Source organism: Diadema setosum, chromosome 1 (assembly GCF_964275005.1).
Source record: "Diadema setosum chromosome 1, eeDiaSeto1, whole genome shotgun sequence".
NCBI classification, from domain to species: domain Eukaryota; kingdom Metazoa; phylum Echinodermata; class Echinoidea; order Diadematoida; family Diadematidae; genus Diadema; species Diadema setosum.
The window spans coordinates 18,339,697-18,358,895 of NC_092685.1; positions in this window are offsets into that span (position 1 = coordinate 18,339,697).

The following is a 19,199-nucleotide window of genomic DNA, read 5'->3' on the forward strand; positions in this document are numbered from 1 at the left end:
GGCCTCTGCGAGGAGGTCCTTCAACTCTTTGGAGAACAATAACAACAGCGCGCGAACCACACCAATGACGCGTAAAAGACAATGGACAAAGGTAAGTGCGCGCAGGCAGTGATAGAGAAGGGCACTGTGTGACCCAGTTTGCAGGCTTTGCTGTTATCTCTATCGGCAATTAGCGGGATAATTCGGTACGTGTGGACGCTCGCCAAATTAGCGGGATACCGATCGCGATCGCTATCCCGCTAATTTGGTACGTGTGGACGCTCGCAAAAAAACTCGGGATGAGCATCGCGATCGTCATCCCGCTAATTTGTACGTGTGAACCCGGCTATTGAGAGATGAGTTGCTCATAATGTTTATGTATGCCTTTCTGTGTGGAATACTTCCCGTATGTCAATGTGCATGACTAATTTGGAGAGGACTAAGGTGTACCGGTAGTCCGTAAAACTCAGTACTTCTGTTTGGAGATCCCCGGTAGTACAAATGGGTACCTGGCAATGTTGGTCTAAGAGATATGGTAGGGTCCGCATGCAGGGAAAATAGAGGAAACCAGAGGATATCAGGAGTAAACAAAACCGTATATTTGGATTATTGACTCTTTATTTGCTGCATATCTTTTCTGGACTAACTAAAATAAATCATGATTATGTATGTATGTATGTATGTATGAATATATATATATATATATATATATATATATATGTATGTATGTATGTATGTATGTATGTATGTATATATATATATGTATGTATGTATGTATGTATATATATATATATGTATATATATATATATATATATATATATATATATATATATATATATACATACATACATACATACATAATCATATATATATATGTGTACACATATATATTATGTATTTGTATGTTTTTCATGTATGCATATGTGCATTTGTGTGTCTACACACCGATATAATATGTGTGTATTGTGTGGGTTTTTTTTTTTTGGGGGGGGGGGCGGATGCCTTGTAAGAGGGGCTGTTGGTCACCTTTGAACCACTTATATAATAATTTCAATAGCTAGAACCATTGTATCTGACATTTTTTGCAAAAATGATTTAACCACTATCAAAAAGAACAACAGAAATTAAATGGCACCTGTGCACAGCCATACACTTACAATTTATCGGAGGGGCTAGTGAGGACAATACACACAGGACAATTGATCAGCTGGCAACATTCCTCATACAAATGAACACACACCGACCTGCATGTGCTTCAAGTATGACCCGGTTCCATGGAATTACTAGTAGTGGGTTGCATATTGGTTTGTTTTGTTTTGTTTTGTTTTTTCCATCACAATCACTGAATCAGTGAAACAAGTAACTCAGGTTGTGAGGCATTAACACATTCTGAACACAGATGGCGCTCTTTGACATTCACTGGTAGCACATGGCTGTTACCTATGATGATATAGTCAAGTTTTACTTGGTCTGTGAGTTTCAGCATGCACTCTGTCAGGATACAAATGAGATAGGCATTAATGTGTTTCTTATGTCCTTCTAACCTCCACCATTACCCCATCTGAAAGAAATTGGTGGATTTCATACAATGTTTATGAAGATTTCACATTGGTGCATCATCTCGGGAAACTTCAAGGGATGGTATAGTTTTGGTTTAGATGGGGCTTCAAGTTTCCAGCTTTCTTTTTTTTTTGGGGGGGGGGGAGGGGAGATAATGAGAAACCTCTTATGAAATATGAAAGTGTATACACTTCTAAGAGGTATTCAAAGTTCATTTGATGAAAATTAGTTCTGAGTGGCTGAAATGTCCAAAACATATCAGTCACGATAAAAGTTAGGACCCACCTTTTATCAGGACCACTTTGTTTTACTGTGTTTTTGGATATCTCAGCCATTTCAAAACCGATTTGCATCAAATAAATTTGAATTCCTCTCAGAATAGTATGCTCTTTTATATTTCATTAGTGGTTTCTAATCATATTTGGCTGCATTCATCATCTTTCCCATGTCTGAAACATGTTTCAATACCCACTATCAAAATGCATTTCCAAAGGCCTTCTGGATTGCATTTTGCAAGTTGTTGTTTTTATCATATCTATCGTAAGTCGAGAGGGAGGCCTTGTCACTGCACAGCTCTATTGCGCAGTTTGACCTGAGGAGCTGAGATGTGTAGTTAGCAGTGGTTGGCATTGGCAGGTCCAAGCTGTAAACACATTTCAAAATGACTTTGCTTTGTCAACTCTACAGGAACATGTTTCTATAGCTCAAAAGCATTTGCGATTACATTTCTTTGGACGTTTCAGAAAATAGTTTCTAATCGCATAATCTAAACAGCTTTGCATTATCAACTGCTCAAATATCTCTGAGAGTTGTTTGGAAACCTTAGTTCTACCCCAAAAGTGAGTTTATAAACAGAGTTTGTAATGAGTTTGTAATGACCCCTCTTACCCTCAGTAGCCCTGAGATAGTGAGAACTGTTCAGCTAAGACCCCTTTTATTATCATTTAATTTACCAATACTCATTTGTAAAGATTGATTAGTAGGGGACTTTGTAGGTGAAACATCTTGTCTGAGGATTCCAGGCACCAGATGGATTTGAACTTGGGATTTGATGTTGTAGAGTTTAATAGTATTCAATCGATGAATCATGCTCTCCTTCTCTATCCATCTATCTATCTATCTATCCATCTATCTATCTATCTCTATCTCTCCTTCTCTTTCTCTTGTGTTATCATACTTAATATACCCTTGTACCCTTAAGGATTGTAGCACCATGCTTAGAACATTCTCATGGGTTGTGACTTTAACTCATAAAGAATAATGCATGTCATTGCAACAATCAACTGTGGAATGCCAGCTGCATCACAGAGGATCCAGTTTTTATTGGCTGGTTTCGACTGCTTCCTTCACAAATCTAGTTATGGCCAGACATAAGTGTTTGTGTATCCTTGTGTCATTTTCTTTCCAAACTCACCAGCCTTTGTTTGACATCTTCCTTCTGACCGATTTTAAAGGAAAACAAAAACAAAACAAAGCAAACTTCCCTGTAAATTACAATTAGTCAGATTTTTGTGAACCATGAAAACTTTTCAAATGCCGTTGGGAGAATTCAGAAGGAAGTTGATTGCATCTGCTCAGGATGAAGATTTAATGAGATAAAGTCTTTATTACCAGCAGAAAGAGATGGTACCGCCCAGGTTTCAGTTTTGTGAGCTAATTGTGAGAAGTCTGTATATATATGTTAGTGATTATACAAGGGTGTGTCAGTTTTCCCCGCAGAAATATACTCCCTGAAAACAGAAGAGGAACAAAAAGATAAGCTTGCCATACACCTGGAAACCAATTAAGGAAATATAAGTCTATTGAATTGTGCAATGGCAATGTCAATTAGTTTGAAATAAGGTTCAGAACTTCCTTTTTTGACTAGAAGAGGTATTTGAACATTCCTAATGTGTTTCGTTTATCTCTGAGCATTTATCAATTGATTCAGATCAGAATTCAATAAGATGTAAGATAATATAACATATAACAAGCAAAGCATTTTATGCACCTTTATTTTCATGCAAGAATCATAACACTCAAAATGCATGAAAATGTCCACTTTTACAGTAAACTATTACTACCAGTACTACTACTACTTCACCGAAGCTAGTGTACATTCATGTCAACGTTCGTTGTGCATGAAGCAGCAGATGTGTGTGGGTGCCAAAAAAGAAGACTTATGTGATTAGGATAGTTGGGGGTCATTGCGGGTCATTTAAAGTGCATCATTTCATGATATGAGGGACATTGACCCTCCTGACTAGACAGTAAATCCAGACAGAGGAGTAGATTATTGTCATCATGTCATCATTTCAATGTTTTCATGTTATGCCGACGCATAATGTATATTACTCATATTCCCATTGCTTCAGGGGTGGTACCTCAATATAACATTGTTGTCCCCGCCGAACGAGTTCGAGCAGGGGACTATGAAACGGGCTCCGTACGTGTGTGTGTCCGTCCGTCCGTCCGTGTGTGCGTCCGTGTGTGATCAAAATCTTCAATTTGCTACTTCTCTGTCATTTATGAGCCAATTTTGATTCTGTTTGCTTTATATGATAGCACTACATGGGAGCTTTGAAACTTCTACACAGAATTTCAGTCGTGACCTTTGACCTTGACCTTTGACCTATATTGTACATTTTGCTACAAAATGCTACTCCTTCGCCATTTCTAACCCGATTTCGATTCCGTTTGCTTTATGTGATGGCACTAGGTGAGGGCTTCAAAACTTCTACACAGAATTTTGACCTTTGACTTCTTTGACCTTTGACCTTGATTTTTGACCTGTATTGTACATTTTGCTACAAAATGCTACTCCTTCGCCATTTCTTACCTGATTTCGATTTCGTTTGCTTTATGTGATGGCACTAGGTGAGGGCTTCAAAACTTCTACACAGAATTTTGACCTTTGACTTCTTTGACCTTTGACCTTGATTTTTTGACCTGTTTTGTACATTTTGCTACAAAATGCTACTCCTTCGCCATTTCTTACCCGATTTCGATTCTGTTTGCTTTATGTGATGGCACTAGGTGAGGGCTTCAAAACTTCTACACAGAATTTTGACCTTTGACTTCTTTGACCTTTGACCTTAATTTTTGACCTACATTTTTTGTACATTTTGCTACAAAATGCTACTCCTTCGCCATTTCTTACCCGATTTTGATTCCGTGTGCTTTATGTGATGGCACTAGGTGAGCGCTTCAAAACTTCTACACAGAATTTTGACCTTTGACTTCTTTGACCTTTGACCTTGATTTTAGACCTATATTGTACATTTTGCTACAAAATGCTACTTCCGGCGGGGACATATATTACGCACCGCGTAATTTCTACTTTTCCTTGTTTTATCTTAGTAGTGTTGTTGTTGTTGTTGTTGTTGTTGTTGTTGCTGTTGTTGTTGGTGTTGTTGTTGTTGTTGTTGTTGTTGTTGTTGCTGCTGTTGCTGTTGTTGTTGTTGTTGTTGTTACTTGGATATATGCCACATGTGTCTTGCACTGGTATCTGTAGGAGTATTTTTTTTTTCTGCTTGTTTTCAGGCTTCACCTGGAGTATGCAGAGGACAGTAGCAGTTTAAATACTCTGTGATGAGAAGACGGCAAAGTGATTCCGGATACAAGGGTTCCGAGTCTCTGTTGATTATGTTGGAACTGTTTGATGTTGGTAGGTGTTTAATACTGCAATGTAAAATGAATATGAAGCAATCACCTAGCGAGGGTAGAATTTAGAAACTATATCTGTATATTCTCAACTGTGATCGTATATCACGTCATGACATTTGTGTAGCACCTCTTTCAAGGGCTACAAAGCACTTTGTGTGTGAATGATGATATATATCACTCAATATCAGTCATGATAAACTTACATTCATATACAATAAACAGAAATTACAGTGTTAGACAAAAATACAGCATTACTGAAATCATTTTAAAGATAATTTGGACTCAGAGTGCTAGTCCTGCTGGATTTTGGTGATGATGGCGCCAAATTGCACTTAAATTGTATGGGAAAGGAAACGGGAAGATTTCATTGTAGGTCAACGAAGGCATCATAGTGAGTGGTGGTGTATGCAATGCTAAATTAATTGCCTAACCCAAGTGAAGTGTAAAAGTAACGTATGCAGACATATACTGAGATATGATCCCGTGAGGGATAGATTTTCAGAAATTTTTATCTGTGAAGCTTCTGCAAAATGAACATGAGATTTTGAAAACAAAAACAAAACAACACAACAATTTATTTCATGGCTCTGTTAGGTCTGTCAGTTTTATTTCTTCATTCCATTGTCAATACAATATATATATAAAAAATTTAGCATGATAATCTGTATAACATGCATCATTATAATCTATATTACAGTGAAACCCCGTTATAACGAGTTCGGTTATAACGAGGAACCGCTTATAACGAGGTGATCGCGTCGGTCCCGTTTTCCTTTGCGTGTAAACCTATGGCAGAACGAATCGGTTATAACGAGTTCGGTTATAACGAGATTCCGGTTATAACGAGGACAAGTTCGGTGCATCATGATAAAGAAAAACATAAGCAATTTGATCGGATATAACGAGGTTCCATTTCTTGACTAAATTGCCGCTTTCAAACACGCGACAAACGAAACACTGAAAATCCACGTCTTTTTCCGTTTTGCAGAGAACCGTTCCTTCCATGTTTCCTTCTAAATCACGCGATAAGACACAGGAATGTCTTCTGATGTTCCTACTAAATCATTAAACACAATCATTCGATTTTCTTTTCCGCGAGATACGCATGCGCGATATTAGGGCAGACCACACCGCAACGAGAAATAAAAAAGATAACGCATTCAAAAACTTTACATGTAGCGACACTTGTGGCCAAAAGTGGACAATTGGAATGCGTGTGCAACTCATTATTATATCCCTTCCATTTTTAGTTCCGACTTCCAGTTCTTTTGCTGCTTAGCAAATATGAGTGTGGATGATTAAAGCCGAAATAATTAATGAAATCAACGCGATCCCGTCGGGTGACAGTAGCGTAAAAATAGTGGAATAACGCATGTTAACCTCCTTAATCGGTGTTCAGGAAAAGAAACGAACGCATTTATTAATTTGAATAGATCTGGATTTGTTCATTATCATTTAACAAATGATAACTTAAATATGAGTGTGTATGATTAAAGCCGAAATAATTAATGAAATCATCGCGATCTCGTCGGGTGACAGCAGCGTAAAAATAGTTGAGTAACGCATGTTAGCCTACTTAATCGGTGTTCAGAAAAAGAAACAAACGCATTTATTAATTTGAATAGATCTGGATTTGTTCATTATCATTTAACAAATGATAATTTAAGTATGAGTGTGTATGATTAAAGCCGAAATAATTAATGAAATCATCGCGATCTCGTCGGGTGACAGAAGCGTAAAAATAGTTGAATAACGCATGTTAACCTACTTAATCGGTGTTCAGAAAAAGAAACAAACGCATTTATTAATTTGAATAGATCTGGATTTGTTCGTTATCATTTAACAAAATGATAATTTAACTATGAGTGTGTATGATTAAAGCCGAAATAATTAATGAAATCATCGCGATCTCGCTGGGTGACAGTAGCGTAGAAATAGTTGAATAACGCATATTAACCTACTTAATTGGTGTTCGGAAAAAGAAACAAACGCATCTAACAGTTCAAAGATGTACAAAACGCGAAGAGATTTTCGAAAGAAAATAAAGAACGCATTTTTAATCCCGTCGGACGCAACGATCATAGATTACATTGTATAAAATTACAGCCGAAATGATTCGTGAAATTATCAAATTCCCGCTGGGCTCCAACAGTGTAAAATACCTCTCAAGTTAACGGTAAATAACGCATGTATGTTACTCTGAAATTATCGCGATCTCGCCAGGTGACAGTAGCGTAAAAAATAGTTGAATAAGCATGTTAACCTAAATCAGAAAAAGAAACAAACGTATTTATTAGTTTGAATAGATCTGGGTTTGTTCATTATCACAATTTTAACACTGCATTTCACAATGAAGATTTTTCTTTCTTTCAGAATGGTCTATGAGGTACAGATTTGCGTAAAAAGGATCACAACGTAACCTTCCACATTCAATCCTGTCGCATGTTTTTCAAGAACGGATGTACAAAACGCGAAGAGATTTTCAGAAGAAAATAAAGAACGCATTTTTAATTCCTTCGAGCGCAACGATCATATATTGTACAAGATTGCAGCCGAAATGATTCATGAAATCATCGCATTCCCGCTGGGCACCAACAGCGTAAAAATACCTCGCAAGTTATGGTAAACAACGCCTGTATTTTACTCTATTTGCGCTGGTGTTAGGAAAAATTAACAAACAAGAATTACAATAAAGAATTATCTCATTTCAACCCATACTTTTTCGTCTAATTCACAAATAATTTCCCTTTATTATCTCAATAATAATGATCCATAATTGTGTAATAACAACGCAAAGGATGGGTATATTCCGACGTCGTGCTTATGTTTTTCTTTGTTTTTGATGCGTACGGTTACAACGAGGTACCGGTTATAACGAGGTAATATCGCCGGTCCCACGGACCTCGTTATAACGGGGTTTCACTGTATTTGCAGCACAGTCATAGGAAAAATGTATGAAGTAAAGATGCAACAGGGAATCAAACAGAAGTAGGAATTCTTTTATACAGACATCCTTTATGCATATTTCAATCCTAAAATATATCAGTTTCCTTCTAAAATGAAGATACATTGTAGCATGGCCCACAAAGAAAACATAAAAAGGAATATGAGCTTTATTTCTTGAACCATGTCCATGAAGAAAATGTTAATTATTTGATGAGATATATAGTTCACAAAGAGTTTCCAAAAGGGATATTGTTGTACAGTCATTATGTAATATCATATCTTTCTGGTCAAGTAGATTGACCATTCAGTTCTACAATGTAGGGGGAAAAAATAAATGAGCTTATATTGCACAATAACACACCCAGAAAACAATGTACTGGTGAGGATTTTGGCATGAACCCAAAGTTACTGTGGTGGTAGCGTGCCCTAGGAGATTTTAGCTCAGAAGTGCTAATGAAGTCATTTTAATGATTCCCGGTATGGAGACCAGTTCAGAGTACTTTCTTTTGTTCCCCTTTGCATTATTACCTTGTGTTATCTCCCGGCTTCATTTCTTTGTTGTCATTGTTGTTACAGTGTAATTGATCATTCCTCAATTTTGTCTTGGGAAGAAGAATCTAATTCATATAACAGTGGCCCTGTCTCACTGAGAAGGACTAAATGTTTTTCGCAAAAAAAAGAAAAAGAAAAAGAAACAAGAAAAAAAAAAGAAACTCAGTGAAAGTGTAACCATGTTGTGATAGCTGAAATATCAGCATTGGTAGCTGTGCATTTATGAGATGAATTTCATTTTTAAGAAACTTTTGCCAACATTTCTCTCAGTCCCATACATGAGATTAAGTTGAGGGATTGATGGAGGAGCTTGCTTACTAAAGGAAAAAAAATTACCTCTATCTTTCCTCTCTATTTTCTTCTCTTTTTCTTCATTGCATGGAATGAATAAGACAGGAAGAAAATCTTTTATGTCCATTTTTTTATTCTTTTTTTTTCATTGCATGGAATGAATGATGCACCATTCATATTCAGTATAAACTGAAAGAGGTTTTTTATGTTTCCATGGCAAAGATGTTTGTATATGGTATGTACCAAATGTCATCACTTTGATACCAACTGTCACATGGATATGAAAAGAGCAGTGATGTGTTCCTTCTATATTATGGGAATTGTTGCATGTTGTTGCAATTCTTGACAGTCAAATTATCCCCTCTTCTTGGTCTGTGTTTACCTTCTTGCTGTGTGTTTTCTTTGCTAATGATACCCTGGGGATGAATGGCATGTATGGTTCAAAGCACTCTTGATTTGTATGAGAGTTTTTCCCTTCATTACGCCAGTCTTCAGTTTTCAATTAGTGCTCATTAATATGTCGTAGCTTGCCCAGGGCTCACAAGACCTTCAAGGAGTCTTTATTGGAAGAGATGTTTCGATCGAAGCTGCACAAAATATTGCTTCTTGGATGGCATGGAAAAATTGCGAGTCCATTCCATTCAAAATGAAGGAAAATTGTCTGTGTTCACTGTTGTGGTAGAAAGATATGTTTGTTAGATAATGGTTTAATTACACTGCAATTCTACAACTGCCATATCTATATATATCTGTATCATATGCATAGTATCTGTCATTGCAATTTTGTTGGACATTGGCTAAATAGGTGTTATCTCTGCCAGTTTTGAATATAGGCATTAACTTGATTAAACACAATGATTGCTTTTACTCACATGACAATACATGTTGTTGCTTTTTGATGACATGTTGATTAAGAGTAGATTTTTATCAAAATAAAGAAAAGCTGTTCTTGTAGTAGTAGTAGTTGTAGAAGTAGTAGCAGCAATATAATATCTATCACTGGTAATCATGCAAACATTTTAACACATACATTGACTATGAGGTGAGATTTGAACAAATTAGAAGTCAAATGCAACACCTTTGGATAAAGAAGTGTGCTGTAACAATAAATCCTGCATAATCCTGTCAAAATTGCCAGGTTAGATTTTGGGGGCATGAGATTATACAGGTCAGAGGTCAATTATGCAAAATTTTGTGCGGTTTAAGCCATAACTTACGGAAAATTTTAGAAATTTCAAACTTTTACAGACTTGCAGGTTCATGGAAAGGTATCACTGGTATCACTCTCATAGCCTAGGTTAATAGTAATGTCATTTGTAAAAAGTCAGGTTTACATTTATATGAATAGATCAATAGATCAGGTCAAGCTCATTCCCTGGGTCTGCTATGCCCACACAAATAGGTCATATGAGATCATGCTGTAAGCAAAATGCAAAAGTCATCTCATAATTGGTGTCACAAAGGCAGGACAGCAAAACAAGATTCTGCTCTTGATGTATTACATGTCAGAGGTCAAAGGTACAGAGGCAGTAGTTTTCTAAAGTGAAGCCAGAAAGTGACTGTCCCCAGATGCTGTGGAAAACTACATTCAGGGACCTGCTGTATACATTCAGCTTGTGATAAAAAAACTACTTCAGTGGACTAGGACTCCCGCTATAACAAAGTCTTTGGCACTGGCATTTTTCTTTCGTTACATTGAAAATTTGTGATAACTGAACAAATAAACAATAAAAATACATAAAGCGGATAATGTTGAGGCCTGAATTTTTACTACATTGTAACCAGAATTTCGTTATAACCGTGTTCGTTATAATGGGAGTGCACTGTACATCAATATGAAACATCAAATGTGGTGGCAGTTCATAGCATCCTGGAATTCAGTTGTATGAGCATATGCAATCAAGCCCAAGCTACTTAATTTTCTGGAATTACGCACAGCTTGCAACTTTAGATTTAGCATTAGAGTTATGTACAACAGGGTCTAGTCCTTACAAGATCACTTTTTTTTTTTTAATCAAGATGGTCATGAAGATGTTACTGTAGTAAAAGAGGAAATTTTCACGGTGTTGAAATTTTTTGCACATTTCGCGCAATCAGAAACCAGCACAAAAATAAAAACATGTGAATATGTTTGCTTGCTGTGTGTTGTTCCAATAGTTCATGCCTTGATTCTATCAAATTAAAAACATGCAAAACTTATCTTACCCAGCCGAGAACAAAAAATTACTCGCGCAAAAATATCCACTTTTGCAATATCTGTCTCATATCTCTCCATCTTCTAATGAATTAATCTGATCTTCCGGTAGCATTTCAAAGTTTATGCCCAGCACCACCTACCAACAGGGTATGTAGTGTATATGTGCAAAGGGGAAGATCATTCATCATGATTACTGCCAGGTTTTTTCATGCCAAATTTATACCTGATGATGATTCTAATAAAGTTCATTTTTGCAGAAAAAATATATGTCAATGTTACCCAGTTCATCACAGCCAGAAGGATGAGAGAGAGAGAGGAGAGAGAAGTAGATTGAAGCAGATATTGAGAAGAAGATGAAGAGAGAGAAGAGGTGGGATGGTCACCCTAGGAGAGTGAATGTAGGTGAATCGTTGATGAGGAAAGAGGTGGTTTGTGCAATTCACTCGAATGAGGTCGATTTATGCCCCAGTCACATAGACATCCCGGATCACCCCGGACCATCCCAGATCTGATCCAGGGAGAGATCCCTGTTGACGCCGGGAGGCCAACACTGCAACTTTTGGAGGTCAAAAACATCCGGCGTCATCCGGGGATTGCCGTGTTGGCAGAGCAATCCGGGGTGGTCCGTGTGGCTGCCGTGTTGATCCGTGTAGCTGCCGTGTTGATCCGTGTAGATGCCGTGTTTGTTCGTGTAGATGCCGCGCTCTTCCAGCCTTATCTGCGTAGATGCCGTGTTGATACCGTGTGTACAGTCATACCAAAATCCCGGATCTCCCCGGATCTCCCCGGATCACCATGTAGATCCTTGAGCATCCGTGTTTATATGTAACTGGGGCATTAGGATTTTACATTTGAAATGGTGAGTTGTGTTGTTGAAAAAAGAAGAAGCAATGGATACTCCCGAAAACATCAAGTGTAAAATCCTTTAGGGATGACACTTTTCATTAGAGTGCAACCCCTAGAGAAGGACTACTGCTATTGGGGTCATAATTCCACGCAGATAATTAGAACCCCCAAATCTAACTTTGATGTCCCATTACCTGGAGGGCCACATCCGCTTTACAGAAAAGCAAGCAAGCATGACAAAAGACGTGGTCACACTACCATACGCGTAGTTTCACTACCTGGTATTTTGCTTCACATAGTTTGGGCAGTGTGACCGCAAACTTATCGAGAAGTTACCAGTGAAACTTCCCACAGAACTTCCTGCATACACTCGGGGGGTTTCTCACTTCTTGCGAAACTACGCATAGTTTTGTTGGAGTTTGACCACACAGGGCTGAAACTTTCAGAAGTTTGTGATGTGATCATAGATCCATTCATGTCGTTTATGCACATCATGCATTCTTTTGTACGTTACGTGTTTACACTTTTTATTTTTTTCGATATTCAAGGAGGGCGCACAGTTTTTTCCTGTGTAGAGCATGCCTGTTTTAGGCTGAAACTATAGGTAGTTTCATATCACCAAAAAATATGCATAACTTTGTCTGTGGTGTGACGGTGTGTTCAAACTTCTGGAAGGAAGTAAACCATGCATACCTGTAGTTTCGCACAGTGTGTGACCACAGCTTGAGCTAAAGTTAGATCTTATCCATTTAATTTCTGCAATATGTTGTGAATTCTTTAAAAACAATGTGATACAAGCTAGAAGTGCAGAGAATATGACATATGTCTCTGGGAGTACAAGTTGTTCAGGTACAAACAATGATGTCCATCTTTTCAAAAGGGTTGGGCAGGATTGTGTCCTCTGCCTTCATTCTTCACTACATTGTAGAGGCGCCCTAGCAGACTTTTTGGGCAGAATGTGAAAATTTCATGAATCTGGCAGATATATAGCAAAGGAGAGGATAGATTTGTATTCCGCACATCTTGCACTGTACGGCAGACTCTGCCGGTGCCAGTGCACTGAATTGCATTTAGTTGCAGTACGGTGGACTTGCGTTATAACGAAGTCCTCGGGATCGGCATTTTTCTTTCATTATATCAAAATTTCGCTTTAACTGAACAGATAAACAATAAAAAGAATAGAAGGGATTAAGGTTGCGGCCTGACGTTGCAACCGGAATTTCGTTATCAGCGTGTTCGTTATAACGGGAGTGCACTGTATTGCAGCCAGTGAGGCAGGCAGTACAACAGCGGAGCTTTCATCTTTCCTTTGCATTGGCAGTTTGAGGAGCTTCAAAAACAACAAGCAGCTTATTGTTTCAGAAGAATCAAGATATTGTGTGTGTAGTAGAATGTAAACGAGGTGTCACCATAACTTCACTCTGTATGACTAATGTTGCAAATTGAAACCATGGTAGGTCTGTGGAGTTGCTGAATTATGACCATAATTTCCTTGCATCCTGATGAAAAGTCCAACCCTCTTGACACAATATTTGTCATCATTAAATACTTACAGCCATATTCACTCGGTAAACAAAAGAACAACAAGGAAAAGTAGAAATTACGCGGTGCGTAATATATGTCCCCACCGGAAGTAGCATTCAGTAGCAAAATGTACAATATAGGTAAAAAGATGAAGGTCAAAGAGGTCAAAGGTCAAAATTCTATGTAGAAGTTTTGAAGCCCTCACCTAGTGCCATCACATAAAGCAAACGGAATCGAAATCGGGTTAGAAATGGCGAAGGAGTAGCATTTTGTAGCCAATGTACAATATAGGTAAAAAAATCAAGGTCAAAGGTCAAAGAAGTCAAAGGTCAAAATTCTGTGTAGAAGTTTTGAAGCCCTCACCTAGTGCCATCACATAAAGCAAACGTAATCGAAATCGGGTTAGAAATGGCGAGGGAGTAACATTTGGTAGGAAAATGTACAATACAGGTCAAAAATCAAGGTCAAAGGTCAAAGAAGTCAAAGGTCATAATTCTGTGTAGAAGTTTTGAAGCCCTCACCTAGTGCCATCACATAAAGCAAACGGAATCAAAATCGGGTTACAAATGGCGAAGGAGTAGCATTTTGTAGGCAATGTACAATATAGGTCAAAAATCAAGGTCAAAGGTCAAAGAAGTCAAAGGTCAAAATTCTGTGTAGAAGTTTTGAAGCCCTCACCTAGTGCCATCATATAAGGCAAACGGAATCAAAATCGGGTTAGAAATGGCGAAGGAGTAGCATTTTGAAGCAAAATGTACAATATAGGTCAAAGGTCAAGGTCAAAGGTCACAACTGAAATTCTGTATAGAAGTTTCAAAGCTCCCATGTAGTGCTATCATATAAAGCAAACAGAATCAAAATCGGGTTAGAAATGGCGAAGGAGTAGCATTTTGAACATTTTGATCACACACGGACGCACACACGGACACACGGACGGACGGACACACTGACACACACACGTACGGAGCCCGTTTCATAGTCCCCTGCTCGAACTCGTTCGGCGGGGACAATTATACTGCTTCAGGGATAAGTATGATGAACTCTTCACATTTATTTCACAGACATCACTGATCTGATGTATGTACATGCTAATAGTGGTTTTAGTACAATTCTTAAACATAACAAGAATGCAGTAATCCTGACCGATACACATTATCAAAAAATAATATATACAAAATAATGCATATCCTATCATCCCATGGTTATCTTCTGTATCAAAGTGAGCAGAATGGTCTAAAAATGCTTACTTTTTTTTTCTTTTTTGGTAAATGCAAGTAAGATGAGGTTCCAAGTACTTTGCTGCATTTTAGCAGTATAACTGCCATTACCATGAATATCAATTTGCACTCAACAACTCTGCCCTAATAAGAAGAGAAGAAGTGAGGTGATGGTTCCTGGTGAATGTAATGATATGTATTCAGTAGAGATACTTCTGCAGTCTGAGAAATTAAATACAAGCATGGAATAAAGAATTTGACAGTAAATGTTCCACCATAAACAAACTTTGAACAAAACACACACACTTTTCATTAGAGTGCAACCCCTAGAGAAGGACTATTGCTATTGGGGTCATAATTCCACGCAGATAATTAGAACCCCCAAATCTAACTTTGATGTCCCATTACCTGGAGGGCCACATCCGCTTTACAGAAAAGCAAGCAAGCATGACAAAAGACGTGGTCACACTACCATACGCGTAGTTTCACTACCTGGTATTTTGCTTCACATAGTTTGGGCAGTGTGACCGCAAACTTATCGAGAAGTTACCAGTGAAACTTCCCACAGAACTTCCTGCATACACTCGGGGGGTTTCTCACTTCTTGCGAAACTACGCATAGTTTTGTTGGAGTTTGACCACACAGGGCTGAAACTTTCAGAAGTTTGTGATGTGATCATAGATCCATTCATGTCGTTTATGCACATCATGCATTCTTTTGTACGTTACGTGTTTACACTTTTTATTTTTTTCGATATTCAAGGAGGGCGCACAGTTTTTTCCTGTGTAGAGCATGCCTGTTTTAGGCTGAAACTATAGGTAGTTTCATATCACCAAAAAATATGCATAACTTTGTCTGTGGTGTGACGGTGTGTTCAAACTTCTGGAAGGAAGTAAACCATGCATACCTGTAGTTTCGCACAGTGTGTGACCACAGCTTGAGCTAAAGTTAGATCTTATCCATTTAATTTCTGCAATATGTTGTGAATTCTTTAAAAACAATGTGATACAAGCTAGAAGTGCAGAGAATATGACATATGTCTCTGGGAGTACAAGTTGTTCAGGTACAAACAATGATGTCCATCTTTTCAAAAGGGTTGGGCAGGATTGTGTCCTCTGCCTTCATTCTTCACTACATTGTAGAGGCGCCCTAGCAGACTTTTTGGGCAGAATGTGAAAATTTCATGAATCTGGCAGATATATAGCAAAGGAGAGGATAGATTTGTATTCCGCACATCTTGCACTGTACGGCAGACTCTGCCGGTGCCAGTGCACTGAATTGCATTTAGTTGCAGTACGGTGGACTTGCGTTATAACGAAGTCCTCGGGATCGGCATTTTTCTTTCATTATATCAAAATTTCGCTTTAACTGAACAGATAAACAATAAAAAGAATAGAAGGGATTAAGGTTGCGGCCTGAATTCTTATTTCGTTGCAACCGGAATTTCGTTATCAGCGTGTTCGTTATAACGGGAGTGCACTGTATTGCAGCCAGTGAGGCAGGCAGTACAACAGCGGAGCTTTCATCTTTCCTTTGCATTGGCAGTTTGAGGAGCTTCAAAAACAACAAGCAGCTTATTGTTTCAGAAGAATCAAGATATTGTGTGTGTAGTAGAATGTAAACGAGGTGTCACCATAACTTCACTCTGTATGACTAATGTTGCAAATTGAAACCATGGTAGGTCTGTGGAGTTGCTGAATTATGACCATAATTTCCTTGCATCCTGATGAAAAGTCCAACCCTCTTGACACAATATTTGTCATCATTAAATACTTACAGCCATATTCACTCGGTAAACAAAAGAACAGCAAGGAAAAGTAGAAATTACGCGGTGCGTAATATATGTCCCCACCGGAAGTAGCATTCAGTAGCAAAATGTACAATATAGGTAAAAAGATGAAGGTCAAAGAGGTCAAAGGTCAAAATTCTATGTAGAAGTTTTGAAGCCCTCACCTAGTGCCATCACATAAAGCAAACGGAATCGAAATCGGGTTAGAAATGGCGAAGGAGTAGCATTTTGTAGCCAATGTACAATATAGGTAAAAAAATCAAGGTCAAAGGTCAAAGAAGTCAAAGGTCAAAATTCTGTGTAGAAGTTTTGAAGCCCTCACCTAGTGCCATCACATAAAGCAAACGTAATCGAAATCGGGTTAGAAATGGCGAGGGAGTAACATTTGGTAGGAAAATGTACAATACAGGTCAAAAATCAAGGTCAAAGGTCAAAGAAGTCAAAGGTCATAATTCTGTGTAGAAGTTTTGAAGCCCTCACCTAGTGCCATCACATAAAGCAAACGGAATCAAAATCGGGTTACAAATGGCGAAGGAGTAGCATTTTTTAGGCAATGTACAATATAGGTCAAAAATCAAGGTCAAAGGTCAAAGAAGTCAAAGGTCAAAATTCTGTGTAGAAGTTTTGAAGCCCTCACCTAGTGCCATCATATAAGGCAAACGGAATCAAAATCGGGTTAGAAATGGCGAAGGAGTAGCATTTTGAAGCAAAATGTACAATATAGGTCAAAGGTCAAGGTCAAAGGTCACAACTGAAATTCTGTATAGAAGTTTCAAAGCTCCCATGTAGTGCTATCATATAAAGCAAACAGAATCAAAATCGGGTTAGAAATGGCGAAGGAGTAGCATTTTGAACATTTTGATCACACACGGACGCACACACGGACACACGGACGGACGGACACACTGACACACACACGTACGGAGCCCGTTTCATAGTCCCCTGCTCGAACTCGTTCGGCGGGGACAATTATACTGCTTCAGGGATAAGTATGATGAACTCTTCACATTTATTTCACAGACATCACTGATCTGATGTATGTACATGCTAATAGTGGTTTTAGTACAATTCTTAAACATAACAAGAATGCAGTAATCCTGACCGATACACATTATCAAAAAATAATATATACAAAATAATGCATATCCTATCATCCCATGGTTATCTTCTGTATCAAAGTGAGCAGAATGGTCTAAAAATGCTTACTTTTTTTTTCTTTTTTGGTAAATGCAAGTAAGATGAGGTTCCAAGTACTTTGCTGCATTTTAGCAGTATAACTGCCATTACCATGAATATCAATTTGCACTCAACAACTCTGCCCTAATAAGAAGAGAAGAAGTGAGGTGATGGTTCCTGGTGAATGTAATGATATGTATTCAGTAGAGATACTTCTGCAGTCTGAGAAATTAAATACAAGCATGGAATAAAGAATTTGACAGTAAATGTTCCACCATAAACAAACTTTGAACAAAACACACACACTTTTCATTAGAGTGCAACCCCTAGAGAAGGACTATTGCTATTGGGGTCATAATTCCACGCAGATAATTAGAACCCCCAAATCTAACTTTGATGTCCCATTACCTGGAGGGCCACATCCGCTTTACAGAAAAGCAAGCAAGCATGACAAAAGACGTGGTCACACTACCATACGCGTAGTTTCACTACCTGGTATTTTGCTTCACATAGTTTGGGCAGTGTGACCGCAAACTTATCGAGAAGTTACCAGTGAAACTTCCCACAGAACTTCCTGCATACACTCGGGGGGTTTCTCACTTCTTGCGAAACTACGCATAGTTTTGTTGGAGTTTGACCACACAGGGCTGAAACTTTCAGAAGTTTGTGATGTGATCATAGATCCATTCATGTCGTTTATGCACATCATGCATTCTTTTGTACGTTACGTGTTTACACTTTTTATTTTTTTCGATATTCAAGGAGGGCGCACAGTTTTTTCCTGTGTAGAGCATGCCTGTTTTAGGCTGAAACTATAGGTAGTTTCATATCACCAAAAAATATGCATAACTTTGTCTGTGGTGTGACGGTGTGTTCAAACTTCTGGAAGGAAGTAAACCATGCATACCTGTAGTTTCGCACAGTGTGTGACCACAGCTTGAGCTAAAGTTAGATCTTATCCATTTAATTTCTGCAATATGTTGTGAATTCTTTAAAAACAATGTGATACAAGCTAGAAGTGCAGAGAATATGACATATGTCTCTGGGAGTACAAGTTGTTCAGGTACAAACAATGATGTCCATCTTTTCAAAAGGGTTGGGCAGGATTGTGTCCTCTGCCTTCATTCTTCACTACATTGTAGAGGCGCCCTAGCAGACTTTTTGGGCAGAATGTGAAAATTTCATGAATCTGGCAGATATATAGCAAAGGAGAGGATAGATTTGTATTCCGCACATCTTGCACTGTACGGCAGACTCTGCCGGTGCCAGTGCACTGAATTGCATTTAGTTGCAGTACGGTGGACTTGCGTTATAACGAAGTCCTCGGGATCGGCATTTTTCTTTCATTATATCAAAATTTCGCTTTAACTGAACAGATAAACAATAAAAAGAATAGAAGGGATTAAGGTTGCGGCCTGAATTCTTATTTCGTTGCAACCGGAATTTCGTTATCAGCGTGTTCGTTATAACGGGAGT